Source organism: Nematolebias whitei, chromosome 6, assembly GCF_014905685.2.
Source record: "Nematolebias whitei isolate Nwh7 chromosome 6, NemWhi1, whole genome shotgun sequence".
NCBI lineage: Eukaryota > Metazoa > Chordata > Actinopteri > Cyprinodontiformes > Rivulidae > Nematolebias > Nematolebias whitei.
The window spans coordinates 69,418-78,798 of record NC_056503.1 but is presented as its reverse complement, the minus strand read 5'-3'; positions in this window follow the sequence as shown (position 1 = coordinate 78,798).

Below are 9,381 nucleotides of genomic sequence, written 5' to 3'. Positions count from 1 at the left end.
CATGAAATCTGGTACATATGTGTATCTTGTCAGGACCTACAAAAACGTTTATTGGAGCCATGGTCCAAACACTACAGGAAGTCAGCCATCTTGGATTGAAGTTCCGAATTTGACCCCATTTTGGCTGTTTACAGCCTCCGCATTTGATCAAACTGACATTCAGACTTCAGAATCACTGAGCACAGTCTTGAGGCATCGAAAATCAAAATTTATCAAAATCTTTCTTATACATTGGTGCATGTGGGCGTGGCCAAACTTCTAAATCTGACAATTCACCCTAAAACATCAGGGTTGAATAACATCAATATACAAGGTCATAGCTGCTTGAGACTTTTTGTGTGTCGTAACAGACCAGCACTCATCACATTCACATGGTGAGATGTGACATTGCCTTTGCCCCTGCCCCTTTGAACAGGAAGTCACCTGTTTTCTTGCTGATTCTCTTCCTTTTACTCTACAATTCATACAGATTTAAATCTGTGTTTAATGACATAGTAAAACATGAGGCCAAATCCTTCTCTCAAAACTGACTGATGGCTGGAGCATGTGGGCATGGCTGAATGACAAATTCCAATCCTCCGCCTTTTGCATATGGTTGGCTCTAAATTACACATGTATCATCCAATTTGCTCCATCCATCCATTTTCTTCCGCTTATTCGTGGTTGGGTTACTGGCATTGCAGCTTAAGTAGGGAGGCCCAGGCTTCCCTCTCCCCAATCACTTGGGCCAGCTCCTTTGGGGTAATCCCGAAGTGTTACCATACCATACCATACCATACCACTTTATTTATAAAGCACTTAAAACAGCTACAAGGCCAACCAAAGTGCTGTACAGACAAAACAACAGGTAACACACAAAGCAAAATACAAAATGAGGTAAATCAGAATATAGACAAAAAACGATGCAGATAATGACGACAAACCAGTGTGGAGCATACAGGATCAAAACACAGATCATCTTGTGTTGAAAGCTATTGAATAGTAGTGAGTTTTTTAAAATGGGACTTGAAAACCGAGAGGGAGGGGGCCTGTCTGACTAGCAGAGGTAACTCGTTCCAGAGTCTTGGTCCTGCTACAGAGAAGGCCCTGTCACCTCTGCGCTTAAGATGAGTTCCTGGAACTGTGAGGAGCAACTGGTCCGCTGACCTCAGGGAGCGTGGTGGGACATATGGTTGTAGCAAATCAGAGAGCTAGGGTGTGTGTGTGTGTGTGGGGGGGGTGACACTGTTCAGTGATTTGTAGACATACATGAGTATTTTGAACTGGATTCGAAAGTGAACCGGTAACCAGTGCAGTGAGGCCAAAAACTGGTGTAATGTGCTCTCTTTTGCCTGTACTGGTTAAAAATCGGGCTGCTGCATTCTGGACTAGTTGTAGTCGTGCAATGGAGGTCTGACTGATACCAAACAGGAGCGAATTGTAGTAATCAAGCCTAGATGTAATGAATGCATGTATTACTGTTTCCAGGTTATTTTTGAACAATATGGGCTTCATTTTTAAGTGTTCTCAGGCTAGCTGAGAAACATAGTCCCTGCAGCATGTCCTGGGTCTCTCCCTGGTGGGTAGAACTGTCATTTCTAACCTGAACCTGGAACCCAGAGCCCGGCCCCGCCCGACCCAGATTCAGACCGGGCCAGGCTATAATGATGTGCTTAATGTGTAGGCCATTTCGGTGTCAGGCTTTTTATTGGGTCAGGAACATGTGCGTCTAACAATCCAATAAATGCAAACATGGCTTGCCATATTGCACCTGCTGCACGTGACCATTTGACCGCATGCTGATCAGTCAGTTGAAAGAGGTAAAAAGTTCATTTAAGCTTCAGATGGACACCTCCAGCGATCCATCAGCTCAAATGGACATTCATTCAAGGAGGAGTTCATTTGGGGGAGTGGTGGCGCAGAGGTTAGAGAGGTGGGCTTGTGATCCGAAGATCGCCGGTTCACGCCCCGGCCCCGACAACATCAAAAATTGTGGGTGGGGTAGGTGAAAACACCCACACTGGCCCCCACCCTCATTCGCCCCACTCTGGGCCCATGAGCAAGGCCCTTAACCCCCACCATGTGCTCCCTAAACAGGTCTCTCTTGAAAATGAGTTCTCGTGGCTCAATGAGACTAACCTGTATAAATAAAGGCTAAATGAAAAAAATAAAATAAAATTCAGCCGCTGCACTCAGTGGACACGCATGGACACGCGTCTGTGCGCAGCTGCGACCCCAACAGGTGAGATCACAGAATATCCGACATGACAGAGCAGGTTCCAATGCAGGCAGAAGGATGGGAAGCGTTAAATGTGCTGTGATGGCTCTTCTGCTCTGATCTTCTGCCCCCTCAGCCATGCACATTCGCCAACCATTAATAAATGTCAGTGGTATAAGCAGAAACATGATGAAAGTAGGGGTTTAATGCGTGAGACATGGAAAGTGGGATGTACCTTGAGAGAGCGAGGTAGCTGGAGGCGAACTGCCACAGGGTTGATTATCTTGGCAATGGGAAAGGTTCCCACAAAACGAGGTGCCAGCTTGCGTGACTACTCGGAGCGGGAGGTCCTTGGAGGAAAGCCAGACCTTCTGGCCCACCTGATAGGGAGGGTTATGAGATTGTCGTCTGTTGGCCCCTTTGATATAGACCGCAGAGGTCTTGATGAGAGCCCTTCTAGCCTTCCTCCAGGTTCATTGGCACCTTAATGCTGCTTTGTGGGCAGATGGAACCTGAGCCTCTTTCTCCTGAATAGAGAACAGAGGGGGTTGGAAACCATACACAGTGTAAAAAGGGGACAGACCTGATGTGGAGGAAGGTAGGGAGTTGATGGTGTGCTCTACCCAGGGTAGATTGGCAGCCCACTTCCACTTGTTAGGGTCCCCCTCGCACAGGAGGCGAAGCTTAGTCTCCACCTCTTGGTTAGCTCTTTCACTCTGGCCATCGGTTTGAGGGTGAAAACCTGAGGAAAGACTAACAGAAATACCCAGAAGGTTACAAAACTCCTTCCAGAACCGTGAGATGAATTGTGGGCCCCGGTCAGAAATGATGTTCACAGGCAGCCCATGCAAACGAAAAACTTCCTTAATCATAAGCTCCCCCAGTTCCTTGGCTGAGGGAAGTTTCTTGAGGGTTACTAGATGGACCATCTTAGAGAAACGGTCCACAATAGTGAGAATGACCGTGTTGCCAGCAGAAGGAGGGAGACCTGTGATGAAATCCATGGCTAAGTGTGACCATGGATGTGAAGGAATGGAAGGGGTCGTAGCAAACCTGCAGGGGGGCATCTGGAGGTCTTAGCCTGGTTGCACGGGTGACAGGAAGTAATGTAATCCTTTACGTCTTTAACCAAGTCCTTCCACCAGAGCTGGGCTTTAACCAAGTTCAGGGTCTTAGTAATGCTAGGGTGAAAAAACATGTGTGAACTATGACAGAGGTCTAAAACTTTCTTAACCTGATGAGGAGGTACAAACACACGGTCCTTGGGGCAGTAGGGAGGAGGTGGTTGAGTTAGATTATCCTGTCTGATCTCTGCTTCCAATTGAGTAATAGACAGGCACATTGCATCTGGTAAAATGAAGTCCAAATCTCCATTGGGTTTGTGAGTCCTATTATCCTCTGAAATACGAGACAGGGCATCCGGCTTGGTATTTTTGGCTCTGGGTCTGTATGATAATAAGAAGTTGAAATGACAAAAGAAGAGGGCCCACCTGGCTTGTCTCGGGTTGAGTCTTTTGGCTGTCTTAAGGTACTACAGATTTTTGTGATCTGTCCAGACCTGAAATGGTTCTTTGGCACCCTCCAGCCAATGTCTCCACTCCTCTAGAGCCAATTTAACAACCAGTAGTTCTCGTTCTCCCACATCATAGTTGCATTCAGCAGGTGTAAGGCTCCTGGAAAAGAAAGCACAAGGATGAATTCCCCCCTCCGTGCTACAATGGCTGAGGACTGCCCCAACATCAATGCTAGATGCATCAACTTCGACAATAAATTGCTTGTCAGGATCAGGAGAGTGTAGGACAGGGGCAGAAGAAAACAGTCTCTTAAGTGTGGTGAAGGAGAGTTCGGCTTGTTCGTTCCAGAGAAACTTTGTCTTGGATGATGTGAGTGAGTGAAGTGGAGCAGAAATTAGACTATAGTTCTTGATGAACTTTCTATAAAAATTGGCAAAACCTAAGAACCTCTGCAATTGCTTCCTGTCTTTAGGTGTAGGCCAGTCCAGTACTGCAGAAACCTTGTTTATATCCATAGTTATTTTATTAGGTGAGATGACAAAGCCCAAAAGAGTGGAGGGTTGATGGAATTCACATTTTTCAGTTTTTACAAATAAGTTGTTTTGCAATAGTCTTAACAGGACAGATCTGACATGTCTTCTGTGAGCGTTGATGTCCTTGGAGAAAATGAGGATGTCATCTAGATATACGAAAACAAATTGCTTAACCATGTCTCAGCACATCGTTAACCAAGGCCTGGAAAACAGCGGGAGCATTAGTAAGTCCAAATGGCATGACAAGATATTCATAATGTCCGGTGGGGGTGTTGAAAGCCGTCTTCCATTCGTCCCCTTCTCTGATGCGAACCAGGTGGTATGCATTTCTTAGGTCAAGTTTAGTGAAAATGGTAGCCCCTTGAATAAGGTCAAAAGCAGAAGTCATAAGAGGTAAAGGGTACATATTTTTAATTGTGATCTTGTTCAGTCCACAGTAATCTATACATGGTCTAAGGGAGCCATCCTTCTTCCCCACAAAGAAAAAACCAGCCCCAGCAGGGGACGCAGAAGGTCTAATAATACCTGCTTGTAGGGAATCATTAATGTAGTTCTGCATAGCCTGATTTTCAGGTCCAGAGAGTGAATAAAGACTGCCTCAAGGGGTTGTGGTACCAGGAACCAAATCAATAGGGCAATCGTAGGGTCTGTGTGGAGGTAAAGAAGTGGCCTTGACTTTATTAAACACCTCCTTGAGGTCATGGTAATCAGTTGGAACCTTTGAGATGTCAGGGTATGTCTCCTCAATGTTATTGGAACTGATAAAGGGCAAAACAGCATCAAAGAGACATGATGACAAGCACTCCTCAGACCACCCTACAATGTCTTTTTCTCTCCAATTAATACGGGGATTGTGTTTACATAGCCAGGTGGCACCCAAAATGACAGGAAGTTGGGTAGAGTTTATAACAATGAATTTTATTGATTCATGGTGATTACCTCCAAGTAGTAAGGTGACAGGAACGGTTTCTAGACTGTTTTCATGCAGAGAGTGTCCATCTAACGCAAGGACTTTGTGAGACTTAGCAGTTTGTACAACATCAATACCTAGAGACTTGGCAAACTTGTGGTTAATAAATTCAGTGTCAGCTCCAGAATCAATAAAAGCAGTCACAGGTATAGGTTTCCTACCCAGTACTTGAATCTCAGCTGGCACAGTGAGAGGTGAGGAGATCTTGGGGGTCCTGATCTGACTCAGTAGGAATCTCCTCTTTCCTACTGAGTCTGGTCTTTTAACAGGCACTTAGCAACCGAGTGGCCCTCCTCCCCACAATAGAAACATAGGTGCAGCCTCCTCCTCCTCCTCTCCCTTTCTTCTGGAGACAGACGACTCCTTCCCAGCTGCATGGGTTCCTCAGATAGTGGGTGGTTAGGTGGAGGGCTTTGTGAAGTATTGACTGCGAGGCTTCTTGACTTACCCCAGGTTCGAGTTGTTCTCTCATGTCATGTCTGGCCTTTCTCTGACGACTCCTCTCCCAGAGGCGGAGATCGACATGGGTAGCCAGGTCCTCAAGTTTCTTGAGAGATTCAGGGTAGTCCTTGGTGGCCAACTCATCCTTGATGTTATCATTTAATCCTTGGAAAAAAGCATCTGTTAGTGCTTCTTCATTCCATCGGCTCTCAGCCAAAATGGCATGAAAGTCAATAATATATTCTGTGACCCGTCTACTCCCTTGTTTAACAGAAAACAGTCTTCGAGCAGCCTCTCTCTCAGGTAATACAGGATCAAACACTCTACACAGTTCTTTAGAAAATTCATTAACAGAGTAACAGTACTTGGAATCCCTTTGCCATTCATCAGTTTCCCATGACTTGGCTTTGCCAGAAAGGAGGGAGATCATGTAAGCCACCCTGGGTCATTCAGAAGGAAAGGATTATGGCTGTAGTTGTAAGTGAATCTCACATTGAGTTATAAATGGTTGACATTGATCAGGTTCCCCTTTAAACAGTTCTGGGGGAACGAGACAAGGCTCATGACATGAGTGTGCAAGACGTGTGGTAGTGGCTTGAACTACAGTAGCTTGAGTGGAACTCTGTGAGAGGGGTTGGTGAGAGAGATTACGCAACATTTCCATCATTTCCTGTGCATTATTCTCAAGCTTAATTATGGCCCCCTTCACACCAGACCACCATTCCTGAGTTGGTGCTGAATCCATTTTGGCCAGATTATACTGACAATATCTGGGTTTTGGATTAGCACACAACACCAAACAACAGGAATGGTTTAAAGTGTTTATTGATAAACAGCTTCTGGTGGAGGTCCGGGTCCAAAGGTGGGTCTGATCTGTAGAGACAGAGGAGTCAGTGATCTGGGTTTTACTGTGAGGGTTCAGAAGGTCTTTAAGGTAGTCACTAACCTTCAGAGTCTGTAGAGAGAGGAACTCATTTGGTGATGATTTCACTCACTGTGAGTGAGCAGCAGCAGAGAAGCAGGTTGATGTGGCATGTGGTTCTAGGGAGAGTCCAAGGACGAGGTCCAATAGGGAGAGCAGAGGTCATGCACAGTTGGTCAGAGAGTAGAATCCAAAGCCAAATCTTGATCAGGGAGGCGCAGTCGAGGAGATGGGAAGCAGAGTTGGTACCGTGCTCAGAAGGCAGAATCCAAAACAAGTAATGGGCAGGCAAGGCAAAGAATCCAAAGAACAGGCATGGGGTCGAGACAAGGCAAGAGAACAAGGCTGTGAAGAGATCGCTGGACATCTACCATCTAAAAAAAATTCGATAATCTGGCACTGGTGGAATGTGAGCATGAAGCTTATAAAGGCAGGTGAGCAGGTGAAACTGATGAGTGCTGATTGCTGTAACAAACAAGAGAGGTGTGGCTTAGCTTGGAAGGAGCATGATTAAACTGAAGATGGGTGATAAGCAAAACTCCACATGGAAACAGAAAACTAAGTCAGGAAGGAGCAGAAACATGACACAGTGTAGTAAAATATTCTGATCAACTGTATCAAATGCAGCACTGAGGTCTAACAGGACCAGTATAGACACAAGTCCATTGTCTGAGGCCATGAGAATATCATTAGTGACTTTTACTAGTGCTGTTTCTCTGATGTGATAAGCTCTAAACCCTGACTGAAACTCTTCAAACAGATTATTTATTTGTAGATGTTCATGCAACTGACCTGCAACTATTTTCTCTAGAATTTTTTAGATGAAAGTTAGATTAGATATAGGTCTATGGTTGGTCAGAATTTCTGAATCAAGGTCAGACTTCTTAAGTAAAGGTTTAATTACAGTAACCTTAAAGCACTGTGGTACATAACCATCCATTAAAGACAAATTAAGTAGATCCAAAATATGGACATTAATAAGGGGAAATACCTCTTTAAACAGTCTGGTTGGGATGGGATGTAGCAGGCATGTGGATGGTTTGGATGAGGTTATTATTTTTGACAATTCAGAGCTCAACAGGACAAAAACTGTCCAAACATAAATCAGGCTATAGTGAAATTTTTTTAAGTTGCCTCATTTGACAGAGGACTAGAGATAGTAGAAGGAAGGATGATTTGAATTTTCTCTCTAATTGAAATAATTTTATTTATAAAGAATCTCATGAAGTCATCACTACTTATAGTTGTAGAGATACATGGTTAAACAGAAATGGGACTTTTAATTAGTCTAGCAATAGTACTAAACAGAAATCTAGGATTATTTTTATTCTCCTCTATTAAAGATGAGTAATATAAAATTCTAGATTTACTGAGAGCTTTTTTATATGTTAGCCGAATATCTTTCAAAGTTAAATAAAATTCTTGACAACCAAACTTTTTTCCCAACTTTGTAGGAAGGATTTTGAGAGCGATGACGGTTGGCCCCCCTGACATAGACTGCCGAGGTCTTAATGAGGGCTCTTCTGGCTCTCCTCCAGGTGTATTGACACCTTAAGGCCACTTTGTGAGCTGATGGGACCTGAGACTCCCTCCCCTGCTCAGAGAACAATGGTTAGATGGGAAGGATGATTGTCGCAGTTCAAAATGAATCTCACACTGGGTCAGAAAAGGGCGACATTGGACAGGATCCCCTTTAAACAGCTCTGGATGAGTCAGACAAGGGTCACGGAAGGATGCAGCATGATGAGATATTGCTATTAGGGTATAAGGGTGTAAGAAGGCACACCAGAGAATGTATTTTTATTGGAAGCTCTGTGGTTTTAATGTTGATTCAACTTTTATGAGAATGTTTTATTCATGTTTTATTGAGTCTCTTTTAACTTTTAACTTGATATGTTGGTTTGGACTTTTGACATTCAAAAACAGGAACAAACTCTCGAGGATTGTCAGGATGTGCAGCAAAACTGCTGGCATAGCCTTACAGAACCTCACTGACCTACACAAGGTGAGGTCAGTGAACAAGGCCATGCAGATTCTGTCAGATCCTGATCACCCACTCCATGATGAGTTCAGGTTGCTTCCATCTGGACGCAGGTATCTGCAGCCCAGATGTAGGACAAACAGACTGAAAAACTCATTCATCCCTGTAGTGATCAGGCTTCTCAACAAACATTGATGACTTCCGTATTGTTATTTTAATGTCTTAATGTCTTGTGTAGTATGGGTGTTTTATACCTACTGACTGTGAAACTAATTGCCCCTCGGAGATAATAAAGATTCTTGAACTTGGGTACGAGGAGGGTTAGTAGAGGCCTGAGGAGAAGCTTGGTGAGACATGTGTAACATGGACTGTACTTATATAGCGCCTTTCTATCTTATTTCAAGATACTCAAAGCGCTTTACACCACAATATGTGTCCTCATTTACCCATTCATACAGCACTCTGGTAGATCTCCACAAAACTAATTGTACAAATCATTCTAATGAAACTAACCAGTGCTTTAGATCACATTCATACACTGATGGGACACACATCAGAGGCTATGAGGGGTTCAGTGTCTTGCCCAGGGACACTTCAGCATTTGAATGCTGGTGGATTCGAACCCCCAACTCTTGCATTTGAGGACGACTGCTCTAACCACTCAGCCACAGCTGCCCATGGAACTGACACATCCACATGACCCATCATTTCCTGAATGTTTGTTTCTAATTTTAGTATGGCCCCTTCCACACCAGAGCACCATTCCTGGTTAGGTGCTGAATCCATTTTGGCCAGATTATACTGACAAGAACAAGGTTTTGGA